Source organism: Mastomys coucha, unplaced genomic scaffold (genome assembly GCF_008632895.1).
Source record: "Mastomys coucha isolate ucsf_1 unplaced genomic scaffold, UCSF_Mcou_1 pScaffold19, whole genome shotgun sequence".
NCBI classification, from domain to species: domain Eukaryota; kingdom Metazoa; phylum Chordata; class Mammalia; order Rodentia; family Muridae; genus Mastomys; species Mastomys coucha.
Window position 1 is genome coordinate 22857013 of NW_022196901.1, and position 13081 is coordinate 22870093.

Sequence of the window (13081 nt, forward strand, 5' to 3'; positions counted from 1 at the left end):
AGTGGGAGGTCCCTGGCGTAGGGAAGAGGGCCCTGGGAAGACCAGTCCGGTTACCAGCTCAGAACGTCTTCTTCACACGCTAAGCGTTTCTTCGCCTCCTTAGAAACTGTTCTGTTTTTCTTCCCTTTTCAAGTTGACCTAATACTTAGAGCTGTGTGCAGAAAACTGCTGAGCCTTATAAGTTGAGGAAAAATCATGAAAGGTTTCTACAGATTACTTTTGAAAGCTTTTACTTAAAAAACAAAAACAAAAAACCAAAAAACTCCTGGGTTGCACCTTTTGAAAACAGTCCTTTACGTTAAAACCATCAGTGGGCTTAACTGTGAATTGTTTTAAAATATAACCTTACACCTTCGGATGTGTGCCCTGCTTTAGCACAAATGTGTGTGTGTGTGTGTGTGTGTGTGCGCGCGCGCGCGCGCACGCGCGCGCGTGTGTGTGTGTGTGTGTGTGTGTGTTTCTACAGATTTTGTTTTGCCTTTTTTTTTTTAAGTCTGAAGATTGACAGCTTTTGAATGGCGTTAGCTAGCTAGCCTTTTGCAGGAGTCTTTAAAATCAGGCGCAGTTGCTGCTGAGGGCTTACTGGACGATAGATAAGCATCGCCGGAAAGGGAAAAGGAGCCCCCCCAACACGGTGGTGCTGAGGTCATTTTACTGAAGAGTCTCCAAATTTTGATCTTAAAATCCCCAAGCGCCGTGTATTGGGAAAGTATTTTAAAAAGATGTTTCTCATCACAGCTCTTCACACATTGCATTAATATGACTGTACTCGGCTGAAGCATATTTATATTTAAAGACTGGTATATTTAAAGATTGTTCATAGAATAATTGACCCCCAGCCCTCCACCCCCTACCCCTGATTGTTCGGATTCTAAGAGTGCAGTAAGTAGTGAGACAAGTGGAATAAGAACCAAGTCTTTCTTTGTACACAGTGAAGGTTTTGAATGGGACTTGTCAATAAAGCGACTCCCTTTGTGATCTTCCAGGAACCTCGCCTCGGCAGGCAAGGACTGTCTCAGAGATACTGGCCTCATTAAAATATGAATGGAACAGGCCGCTGTCACCACTGCTGTGTCCGTGGAGAACCGGTTCGGGCTTCTGGAACAGTTTTCTTCCTGTTTTGTGGGGACTCCTACAACATGTTAGAAATGTAAAAGTGATCTGGAATCTTTTCCTCACTATCCTGGGGACCCACAGTCAAAGTAAACCCAACATCTCCCAGTTCTGAAGCCCGCCTACACCTCTAAATCACACGTGGTACATGCAGTGTCTATCCTAACCCCTTAGGCTTCTCTTAGCCCCTGGCTTGTGAAGTGGGCACTGGAAACAGGGTAGGAGGTATCCACCCACAACTTTGAATCGAAAGGAAAGTATCCGAAAATTCTGGTTTGGATTTGTCCAGGAGTCTGCAGCAAGGGAGCTCGTTACAAACCACTATGATTACACTTTAATAACAGCCAATTACAGCGTGCTCCATGTTTTTTCATTACTGTGTCTCTGTTAATCTTGTAGCAAATTTCTTGCTTGATAGCTATCACAAGCAGGCAGGAATACAATTCTGTCACAGCACAGTGGGCAAGCCGTGGGCGTGCAGTGGGCGAGCGGACACTGGCTGGGTGTGACGGGCCCCCTTGCCATCACAGCCGACAGCTGCCAATAAACTTCATTCTTTCTTGTTTTGTACTTTTCCTTCAGACACAAAGGTGGCATTTAACCTGCTTAGTGGTTGATAATTTCATATTGTTGTAAAGATTTTCCTTTCTTGAGGGTTGGTTAATGTAGCAATTTTTAGTGCTTTACAGCAAATATTGGATGCAGTTTAACAGTTATAACTTTCCATCTGAAAGGAACAGAATCATCACTGATACTGGTTAAAAGTCAACATTGAGATTCGAAAAGTTATAGCACCTTACCTCACTTAGGCTTGGATTGAAAAATTCTTGTGGGTTGATGAGACATATAATTAGCCTGTGTGTTAATTGACTGCTATAAGTTTGAGGTATGACACTCCTTCATTCAATATGCAAATTGCATCGACTGGTTTTATAAGACAATATGATTACTATTCTAAAGGAATTCATTTTGATGAGAAAAAATAAATACTGGATTTCCAGTACTGTACATAGCAGGGGGGAAAATTAGTCACTTCTGAGCCAAACCAATAAGAGACTTTTTCAGGTACTATATTTAAAAAGCAGCTGGAGTGTCACAAAATTCTCATTACTGGTGTTTCAAGATTCCACAAACTTCCTGTTTGTACAAGTAGGTCTGTGGGCTACATAGGCCCAGCAGAAACTACAGTATCTTTGCCTTTAAAGAAAAACCATTTCTTACAATCTGAATGATGGCTGATTTGAAAGGCTATTTTTGTAAGTGTTTTCTGTCCTCACCATTGGTGTATGAGAGTACCTATCAGGAACATGCATTCTTAGGGAGTTGAAAAGCAGTAGCAAAATGAGAACACTGTGATTTAGGGAATTTCCTCCCAGACTCCAGACTCCAGTTACATTATTATTATTATTATTATTATTATTATTATTATTATTATTATTATTATTATTGAAGTCATCTTCAACTTAACAGTGGCAAAAGAGAATTTTAAAAACTCATACTGTGGAACAGCATTGATGATCTCTAAATGGAGGCAGCTATCTAACGCAACTTGATTTCCATAGTTAAAAAGTATGTATCTTTTTCTCATTATTAAGTACTAAATTGGCACTGCTGTTAGGCTTCCCATTCAAAAAATACTCTACTACTTTTTAAAACCTATTAAGTTTTGAACATATAACCAGAAAATGATATGCACAGCTACCCATGTGAATACAGGGCCACTTTCCAAGCTATGTGAGGTCCTGGAAGCAGGGCACACCGTCACCATGTTCTGTACCTAGCAGTGAAGATTCCTGCTAGGAGAAAGCCAGAGTGCCCACTTGAGGACCAGAGAAAGATGAAGCTGTTTATTTAAGACTGAGTACAGCTGAACACCAGCCTGAGCTACACAGTAAGCTTCTGAGCAGCCCCAGCTACAGGACTCAGTCTTGAAAGGTCAAAATTTAAATAAAAATAAAAAGAATTTGCTTAATCATTCACTAAATAATTACTGGGCCTTATCTATGCTACAGACAAATGTATTTCCTCAAATACAAACTTTAAAAATTATGTTATTGTTTTATTTTATTTTTATAGGTATATGCATATCCGTGTACCTCAAGTATGCCCGCCCGAAGAACGCAAAATTATGTCATGTGGGTCCTGGAAAATGAACCCAGCCCTGTGAAAGAGCATCCAGTGATATTGACTGCTGAGCCATCCCTCCAGCCCCAAATACAGATTTTCCTAAAGACTCTTTGTGTTTCTAAATTAACACTGAAATAAAATGTTTTAACTAGACTACGTTCCCAGTAGCATTGAAGAGTGGTAGTGTGGCCATGTGTGGCTGCCAGAGATTGCTCAGCGCTATTGCCCCCTTCTCAGTTTACAGTTTCCTTCCAACTCAGCCTTGACTTTCAGTGTCCTGTCACTGCGGACCTCTCAGTGGCTACCTAAGTCGTCTGATGAACCAGCCAGGCCAAACGTAATCCACTGCAGGAAGTGGGTAGCCGCACAGCTACTTTGTCTTTTCCATGCCATGGCCATGTGGCAAGGATGTGGTGAAATTGCCTGGTGAAGCCTGTTAAGTCTAAGAGGAAGAGGGTCTGGGACTTGAATAACAAGTTAAGGTGTATCATTTCCACAGAAGGAAAGCTCACACAACCATCTATTTGCACATCCACAGACATGCTTTCACACACATATGTAGACATGCTACACACCCATATACAGCTGCTCAAACACAGCCAACATATGCACACATACAAACACACTCACACACACATGCACATACACAGAGACACTTGCACACACAGAGAGACAAATTATCCAGAGAGCACTGACTGGCCTCTTAGCTGACAATAACCTGAAGGCACTCTGTGACTGGCTTCTGTGTGGGGCTAGCGACAGCTACAGGCAGACAGCCTACTGGGTCCCATCCCTTAAGAGACTGCTGGAGTCACTCGTCAGAGTCCCTGATTACCTGGCCTCTACACTCCCATCCTAGTCTCAAGTCCCCAGATCACAGGGCTCTTTCATAGCCTAAGAACAAGCTTGTGTTTTGTGAATGAGTGGCTATCTCCTAGCCCCTATCAGCAGAGGATACCCTATGAGCCTGAGGGCATCCTGGAGAGCTGGCACAGGCTTTATACCTCTCTCTGATACTATTCATTTCCCTGTTTCGAGAGTCTAGGGACAGCAGAGCTTCCGAGCTCAGATCGCTGGCTTGAGCTCTGATCTCCTTCATATGATAGGAGTCTTTGTGAGCAGAGGCTCAGCCACTCCCTGAGCCACCTACAGGACCCTGCCTGTTGGCAGGCTATCTTCATAACTACAAGCAGGGGGAGAAAAGGGCTCAAACTGGGCTGAATTGAGACCTTCCTATAGCATAGTGGAGCCAGCCTCTTTCCAAAGGCCAGCCGTGTGTCCCGATTCCTGGAGGTCACAGAGAGAAAGCTCTTCTTTCCACCTGTCTGCCTGCCTATCTATCTATCTATCTATCTATCTATCTATCTACCTATCTATCTATCTATAGCTAATCTATCATGTATCTATATCTCATCTATCTGTCTGTCTATTTATCATCAATCTATCTATCTAATCTCATCTATCATCTACTTTTATCTTTTAAATCTGTTTTATAGCCTGGCTGCCTCAGCCCCCACCCCAGTGCTTCCATACAGTTGGATCTATTGCACCTATCTGAGACAGCTTTCCCTCTGCCCTGACAGCACTCCTAAGCTGCTGGGAGTCCTTGCTTTCTGGACACAGCCCAGTATCCTGGAGTTCTGTTTATCAATCAACTCCAGCAGCATCTGTTTCTTGTCATGCCCACATTAGAGGGCAGGGTGGGACATGGGTGAAGACTGAATGGTGTTCTCCCAAACTCTTGCCTCCAGGACCCTCTACAAATGACATGTCTATAAATAAACTCTTGGAAGAGGGAATCAAGATTAAGTGATATTTTGGGGGTGGCCCTTTTTCACTGTGCATGTATGTTTCCTTACAAGAAGAGATTAGAGCCAGGTGAGGTGGCACACACTTTTAATCTCAGGCAGAAACTGGAAACCAACTAGGCCACCCAGGCTACATAGTGAGACTCTGCCTTAAAAAGTAAAAAAAAAAAGCGGAGGTGATTCAGACACAATACACAGAAGGATTACATAGAGGGAAGAGAGCATCTATAAGCCAGAAAGACTACAGAGGTGTTAGGCCCCTGGTCCCCCTCAACTCTGACCTCAGCCTCAGGAAAACTGACTAGCGAATCATCTGTGGGACTTTGTTATGGGAACCTAGCTAACATACATGGATCCTGAAGGCTCAGCTTCTGCTTCGCTGGCCATAGTGCAGGCCCAACACATAGAACATCCCTAAGGCTTAGGTTACAGTAGTCTGCAGAGCTCCCAAATGCAGAGACAGCTGTCCAAGCCAAGTCCTAAGAAAGATGCCACTTGCCTCCTTCCATCCTCAGTGTAGCCTGGTAGGGACAGAGCCTTGTTGGGACTGGCCTAAATACAAGAGTCTAGTCAGACTATTCTTACCCTACTGTGGGTAAGGCTGCCAGTGACCTTTGGCCTCCCAGCATCCTCTTGGGTCAATAGGGCCATCTTAACACCATTCTGTGTTTGACTAGGCCAAGCACACTGACAAAAGCAGGGTGTTGTTATTCTCTTCTGAAGGGGAAGACTGCCTTACAATTTACATATGTTAATGACACAAATTTCAGGAGGTGGGGTATCTCTGTACTCATCACAGGCAAGTTCCGGGGAGGGACTGTCATTCTCAGCATGTTGACAAGCACAGCTGTGGTCAGCACACAGGCACCCCCTGTACCCTAAAGCTTTCACTTCTCCCTCTCCAAAATCTCGTGGCATGGGATTCTGGGATGGGTGGCAATGACTGGTTCCCCAAGCATGTTCTGGGACCAGTGCCAGCAACTTTCCTTTAGGATCTTAGATGTATTACTTTGTCAAAGCTTGGTCAAGTCAGAGAAAGAGGGTGGAAAAGGCTGTTGTTTGTGGTGCCTTAAAAACATCACTAACTGTGTGTGTACACGTGTGAGGAGGGGTGGATGCTTTGGAACTGGACCTGCCTACTAGACCTAGTGCTGGAACCACAAGAACAATGTGGTCAGCGATGCTGTTAACTACTGGGATGGCTCTTCAGCTCCTATGTGACTTCAAATTTTGTGTGTATGTGTGTATGCTGTATCTGGAAAAAGCAGGCCAGCAGAACCTGAAGGGAGAGCCATTTAGCACTAGGACCAAGAGATTTTGAATCCAAGTCTTATCTTTTGGACAACACACACACACATACACACACATACACATACACACACCACACACACACACACACACACACACACAAAGATGCCTTAGTTTTGAGGCTCATTTCATCCAGAGCAGCTCCTACTGAGTGACAGAAACCCTACTATTTCATGATTTTGGTCACCTCACCATAGCAACCGTGAGGTGGCCAAAATCAAGAACAAAGAGCTTAGGGTGGCAAGATGACTTGCAACACAAACTCAAAGCCTGAGTTGGATGTCGATTTCATGGTAAAGAGAGAAAAGTGTCTCCTGAAAGTTGTCCTTTAATCTCTACATGTATACTATGGCACATGTGTGTCTCATTCACATACACACCATGTGCAAGTGTGGACACATATATACAATAATAATCAATTTTTAATTCTGTAGAACTTGGGTGTAGCAAGTGGAAGAGTCCTTGCCTGGATGAGGCAAGGTGTGAGTTCCAGACTCAGGAAGGCAAACACAGGCAGACTGAGCTTTTCACTACTGAGACAGGAAACAGAAGCAGGAGAGGGCTCTCAGGCAGTGCACTGAGCCTGGTGTGTTGGGTTACCCTTTGTGCTGTTACAGAACTGAACACTTCTCAGCACTGTTGGTTCTTTCTTAATTTCATTCTTTCTTCTTACAAGTGTCTGTGGTTCTTCAGCAACTACTTAGGGGACATGTGCTGGGCTGAGATGCCCTCCTGACTGTGCCTCCCTACTGTCTTTGGGAAAGACTTATCAGCAGACTCGGTTCTTCCAGACTAGAGTTGAGACACGGGTTTGATGTTTAACATTAGGTTGCTGTACTTCTTCCCAGCTCAGAAGTTTGTCTCAGAAATACCAGGTCATGACGAGACAGGCTCAATTGCAGTAAAAAGCGGTGAGTGAGCCTCTTGGGACTGGCAAGTGGATGGTTGTGGCTCTCTATACTAGGGAGCATTGCCTCAGGTTCAGATAGGATGAATGAAATATAAGGCACACATCTTAGATTTCAGCACTAGGGAGGCAGAGGAAAGCAAACCTCTATTAATTCAAGATCAACCTGGTCTACCTAGTGATTTCTAGGCTAGTGACGGCTTTATAATAAGACCTTATTTCAAAAGTATTCAAGTAAGCAAACAAAAAACAACAAGGACAAACCCATTCTGTGTCTGTGTCCCCAACAAAAAGTGGCTGTATTAGTAAACCTATCCTTTCTTTATTAAATAACTTCTGACATTGTTGTTTACCTCTTCTGGAGCCATTAGTACTTGTATGCCACACAGTCAATGTCTTCACCACCCAAGAATTTAATAAAACAAAAGTGTTTACTCCAGCAATGGGATCCAGATATGAAGAGAAAAATCTACTCAAAACATCAACATCCCAAGGAAACAACCTGCTCCTTCCAAGGTTCCACTCTGCACCCCACAGGGAAGCAGTGAGCCAGACACTCGAGTCATTCCACAGTCTGCAAATGTGTTAACAGAGACTCTGTGAGCTTAAGCTCATGGGCTGGTGAGATGGCTCAGTGGCTGTAGATGCTTGCTCCCAAGCCTAAGATCCTGAGTTCAATCCTCCAGAAAGAGAAAACACAGGTCTTTGACTTCCTTTTTTAATGAATGAATGAATGAATGAATGAATTATATGTAAGTACACTGTAGCTGTCTTCAAACTTTCTCTGGCCCTGCTCGCTCCAGCCCTGCTCGCTCTGGTCCCTCTTGCTGTAGCTGTCTTCAGAGACCCCAGAAGAGGGCATCAGATCCCATTACAGATGGTTGAGAGCCATCACATGGTTGCTGGGATTTGAACTCAGGACTTTTGGCAGAGCAGTCAGTGCTCTTAACCGCTAAGCCATCTCTCTCTCCTGGTCTTTGACTTCCTTATGTGTGCTATGACAAATGCGTGCTGAGACATAGACAGGCAGACAGACACATACACACACACAAAACAAAACAAAAATCCTATGAGTCCCCTCCCCTAAAATTCAGGGTTCATTACCCAGTACCTTGATTTGGAGATTTTTTAGGATAGTGATAACATTTAAAACTTATCAATAGGGCTGGAGATACGGCTCAGTGGTAAGAGCACTTCTGGAGGTCCTGAGCTCAAATCCCAGCAACCACATGGTGGCTCAGAACCATCTGTAATGAGATCTGATGCCCTCTTCTGGTGTGTCTGAAGACAGCTACAGTGTACTTACATATAATAAATAAATAAATCTTTGGGCCAGATTGAGCAGGGTATAGTAAGCAGGGCTGGAATGAGAGCTGGAGAGATGGCTCAGTGGTTAAAGAGCACTGACTGCTCTTCTAGAGGCCCTGAGTTCAAATCCCAGCAACCACATGGTGGCTCACAACATCTGTAATGGGACATGATGCCGTCTTCTGGTGCGTCTGAAGACAGCGACAATGTATATATATATATATATATATATATATATATTCTTTAAAAAAAAAAAACCTTCTCAATAACAGTGCTCTGAGTATTCTTGTGCGTCGTGGCATGTTCTCCTGATGGGCTCTTTTCTCCTAGCACACTGCTAGCTGTAGATATTAGGAATAGGAGGCCTCAGTCTTACACGCATTTCCCCAATGTGCTATCTCGAATGCTGTCTTTCTAGGTAGAGACACAAAAGGGAACTTGGCTAACAGATGTCAGGAAAGCAAATATAAACCAAAACAGTTAGTAGGCCCTTCCTGAGGGCTTCTCCCACTCTGGAGAAGGAGAGCCACTAGCAGGTCACTGACTGGGGCTTCCTAATCCTCCACTTGTGCTGACTTTCTTTAAACAAGCTGGGAAGGGGTGAGGAGGTAGGGTAGGGATGGAGAGACAGAGAGTTGGGTACTGTCTTCTGTGCTGGCTGGATGCATGACCTCCCTGAAGAACTGTCTCTGCAGCTCTAGGAGGTAGCCAGAGGTCATCTTCTTTGCCCTTCACACAATTCATTGCCATATTTATTTGGATGTTGGTCTCTTCTTAATCACAGCTGATTCTTCAGCCCTAGTGGCAGTATCATCCCAGCAAACAGAAGTTTCACCTTAGTGATTTACTTCAGGCAATGGCTGTGAAATCTACTCAAATGTCTCTATCCATATAAGCTTTCTGCACTACTTAAGGCTAGTAACTCTGAGAGAGAACATCGACATAAACCCAGACTTACCTAGAAAGAGGGAGTTTTGATTGAGAAAACGTTTCCTGAGATTGGCTGGTAGGTATTTCTGTGGGTGTTTTATTGCCTAATAATTGATGTGGAAAGATCCAGCCCATTGTGGGTAGTTATATTCTTGGGCAGGTGGTCCTGAGGAGTATAAGAAAATAAACTGAGCAACCCAAGAGGAGCAAGCCAGTAAGCAGCATTCCTCCATGGTTTTCTGCTTCAGTTCCTGCCTTGAGTTCCTGTCCAGACTTCCTTCAATGATGAACAGGGTTGTGGAACTGTGAGCTGACATAAACCTTTTCTGTCCACATTGCTTTTATTCATAGTGCTTTATCACAGCAACAGAGACCTAAGATGACCTTCCTTCCTGATACCACATTAGGATGGCACAATCCCACTGCCTGCTCATACTTCAGCTAATTTACTCCAGGTGAGAGAATTCTTGATTGTGTGAAGGATCATGTTTGTAAAGGCCAACTGCACTGGATACATCTCTATCAGGAGCTCTGGGCTAGGGATGATGGAGACAAAGACCAGCAGTGCATTTCTATTGATGAGACCAAACTTCTTACTATGCCAGGGACCAAAGAATGATGGGAAAAATCTAGTCTGGATAGAGAATCAATTGAGATGGGCCTGGAGGTCCCATCTGGTCACTATGTCCCAAGCAGGGTAGACATGGAGTCAGACAGAACTTATGGCAGTGAGCAATATGAAGGGCACCCTGTCTGGAGAACCATGGTCTGGACCTGAAATTACATGCAGAGCACATAGCCTTGAGGGTGACCTTCTCTGCTGCAGGGCCCTGGCCACAGACTTCTTATGGGGAGTTCTAAGCTAAGAACAGATTTTTTGTTTGTTTTGTTGTTGTTGCTTGAAACCAAGCTTCTCTGTGTTGCCCTGGTTGTCCTGGAACTCCCTCTGTAGATCAGGCTGGCCTTGAACTCAGAGGTCTATCTGCCTCTGCCTGGAATTAAAGATGTGCCAACATTGCCTGGCAAGGGCAGCTTTTTGGATTTATGAAGAATGGGAAGGTCATATAGGGCTATGGAAAAGGTACTTTTACAGAGGGGGAAGATATAAAGCTTACATTTCAGCATCTAAAAGTTCTTTTTTGTGGTACTAGAGATTAAACTCAGAGCAAGAGCTCTACACTGAGATACATCTTCAGTCCACTTAAGCAAGCTTTGTTCACTTACACACTGTCCAATGCTAAGGGGTACAGTTGGGTATGCCTTGGAGCTGGTGACATCCTCAGTCTTTACAGGTGACACTACACATAATCCTGCTCTGATACTGTGTTCCTCTTCAGGTGACTTCACACTCTGCTCCTCCTGCACCAAGTATAACACAACTTTACCCCAAGTGTGATGTCACCCTATCTTGCTGCATTCTCTTCTCTCTTCTGGAAACCAAATAGCACTGCTATCCTAAAAGACACACCTGTAGCTCCACATTTGTGCAACATGCATATGCACATATATGGCTGCATATACACTCATGCACATGCATGCACACACTCCCAAACACACACTTACACATGCATTCACACACTCACAAATGCTCATGTATGCACATGCATTCATGCAAATACACACGTGTGCCTGAGAGCACCAAGATGCTTCTCTTAGCATGGCCTAAGGAATATTTCCCATCAAGCCATGGGTATACCTGAAGAAGTGAGGGTCACATGTGATACAGGCCAAGAAACCAGAGTCATATGAGGAGCTTTTTAGGTGTGATGATACCCTATTGGTCACTTCACTCCACTGGGTGGACCGTTGAGAAAACCCTCAGTGGTTTTATTGCCCTGGATACCTGCCTTACTAAAGTCTCCTGACTGTCTTGGGGGTGCAATGGGGAGACAGCAGGACCAGGCACCTCTGAAGGTCTCCACCCTAATCATTAATTTTTTTTTCTGCACAGAAGGGAAAGAGCCCCTGGAACCAGGTTTCTTGTTCAGTGTCACAGACCTAGTTTACATACTCAAGGCAGAAGATGAGCTAGGTCAGTCAGATGCTAAAGGACCTGAGCACCAGAGGCCACAGTGGAGAGGGCCTCTTTAAATTTGGTGGAGGGTACCGGGTACCTCTGCAGAGTATGACACTGCCTTGTACCCTCCCTTGGCCATTCACACAGCAAGCCAGTTCCAGACATTTCTGGGCATTTGTCCTATGGCTACAGCTCCACAACAGCATGCTAGACTCATTCTTCTTCCAAAATAATTGGTACCCTTGATTTCCTTCAAAGAAACCAACTCAAAGCCAAAGCGTACTCGTTCTAGCTGCTCCTGTGCCAGGGCATAGTGGCATCCATTGTGCCACACAGCTCCTTTTGTCCCAGGGGGGAAACTGGCAATCCTTTAAGCATTTCCCCCATTATCCTCCATTCTTCTCATGATTTGTGGATCCACATGATTCTTATTCAGTGGATAAGGAGCAATTAACAGGACGAGGGATTTATTAAGGATAAGTCATGCCAGACAGCTTTGACAGCTTGTTTTGAGTGTGACAGAATTACCAAATCCAAGGTTAGATGCATTATGTATTTAGACTTTAGTGCAATGTCTAATGCCAGACTTGGAGTAGTCCTGCCAAATGGCAAGAGACAGTCATGTACCAGAAACAGACTCAAAGGTCAGAGATAAAGGACACATGACATGCAGCCACACACCCAGACAGGTCAGGAATGGTAGGGGAGAGTGTGGCACTTCATGAGGAGCCATCAAGGCACACATAAGGTCTGCTCCCATAGGGACATCATGCAGAAGAAGGGAAAGAGTATGCTGCTGGTCAGTAGGAATGGTGGAAAACCCCAGCCCCAGCCCTGACGAGACAGTGCTTGCCCCACAACTGCTTAACCACAGGAGAGTCTGAGCAGCAACTGGACTGGATTGAGCCCCACCCACCTCCCACACAAGAATACCTTGCAAGAAGGTCCAATGGGAGATGAGCCCACTTACTCCATGGAGCCAGTGTAGTGTCTAGGTCATCCAGCTCTTTGTGCTTGGTGGTAGAGTTGTATCCACAAAGCATATACTCAGGTCCTGACTTTAACCTCCATGTATTCAGTTTGTTGGAAAAGGGTCTCACAGGAATGGATAAGCCAAAGTCCTGTATTAGGACTGAAGCCCATGTGATGGGTGCCCTTATAGCAAGAGGAGAGATGCACACAAGGCCACAACTATGTGACCCCAGGGTTGGACTGAGATGTTACATTCCCCAGGCAAGAACCCTATTGAGTAGGGAAACAACTCCAGAGGCTGGGAGATCCTGGGCTGGGCTTTCCTTCCTCCTGAGTCCTTAGGAGAACCACCCTTCCGTACTCAGTGTTGAACTTCTGGTCCTGGGTGTGCTATGAGAAGGCACAGCTTATCTTATGTCTCTTTGATGTACAGCCCTGGAGGACAGAAGGCAACCATGTACAGTCCCACATACCTCTTCCACAAGGTACAAGTCATTGAAAAGCCACACCTTCCTGGATGGTGACAAGGAAGGGGCTTCTTCTCACCTGGGCCTCAATGATGACGGGTGATGCTGACACCTGGGCCTCAAT

At 44.8% G+C, this 13081-nt stretch overlaps 1 protein-coding gene across 1 annotated transcript in view; it reads right to left on the reverse strand.

The window, feature by feature from the left end:
* Positions 1–13081, reverse strand: part of Cnpy1 (canopy FGF signaling regulator 1) — a 60965-nt gene that overhangs the window by 10126 nt on the left and 37758 nt on the right. The gene's annotated exons all lie outside the window — the stretch shown is intronic.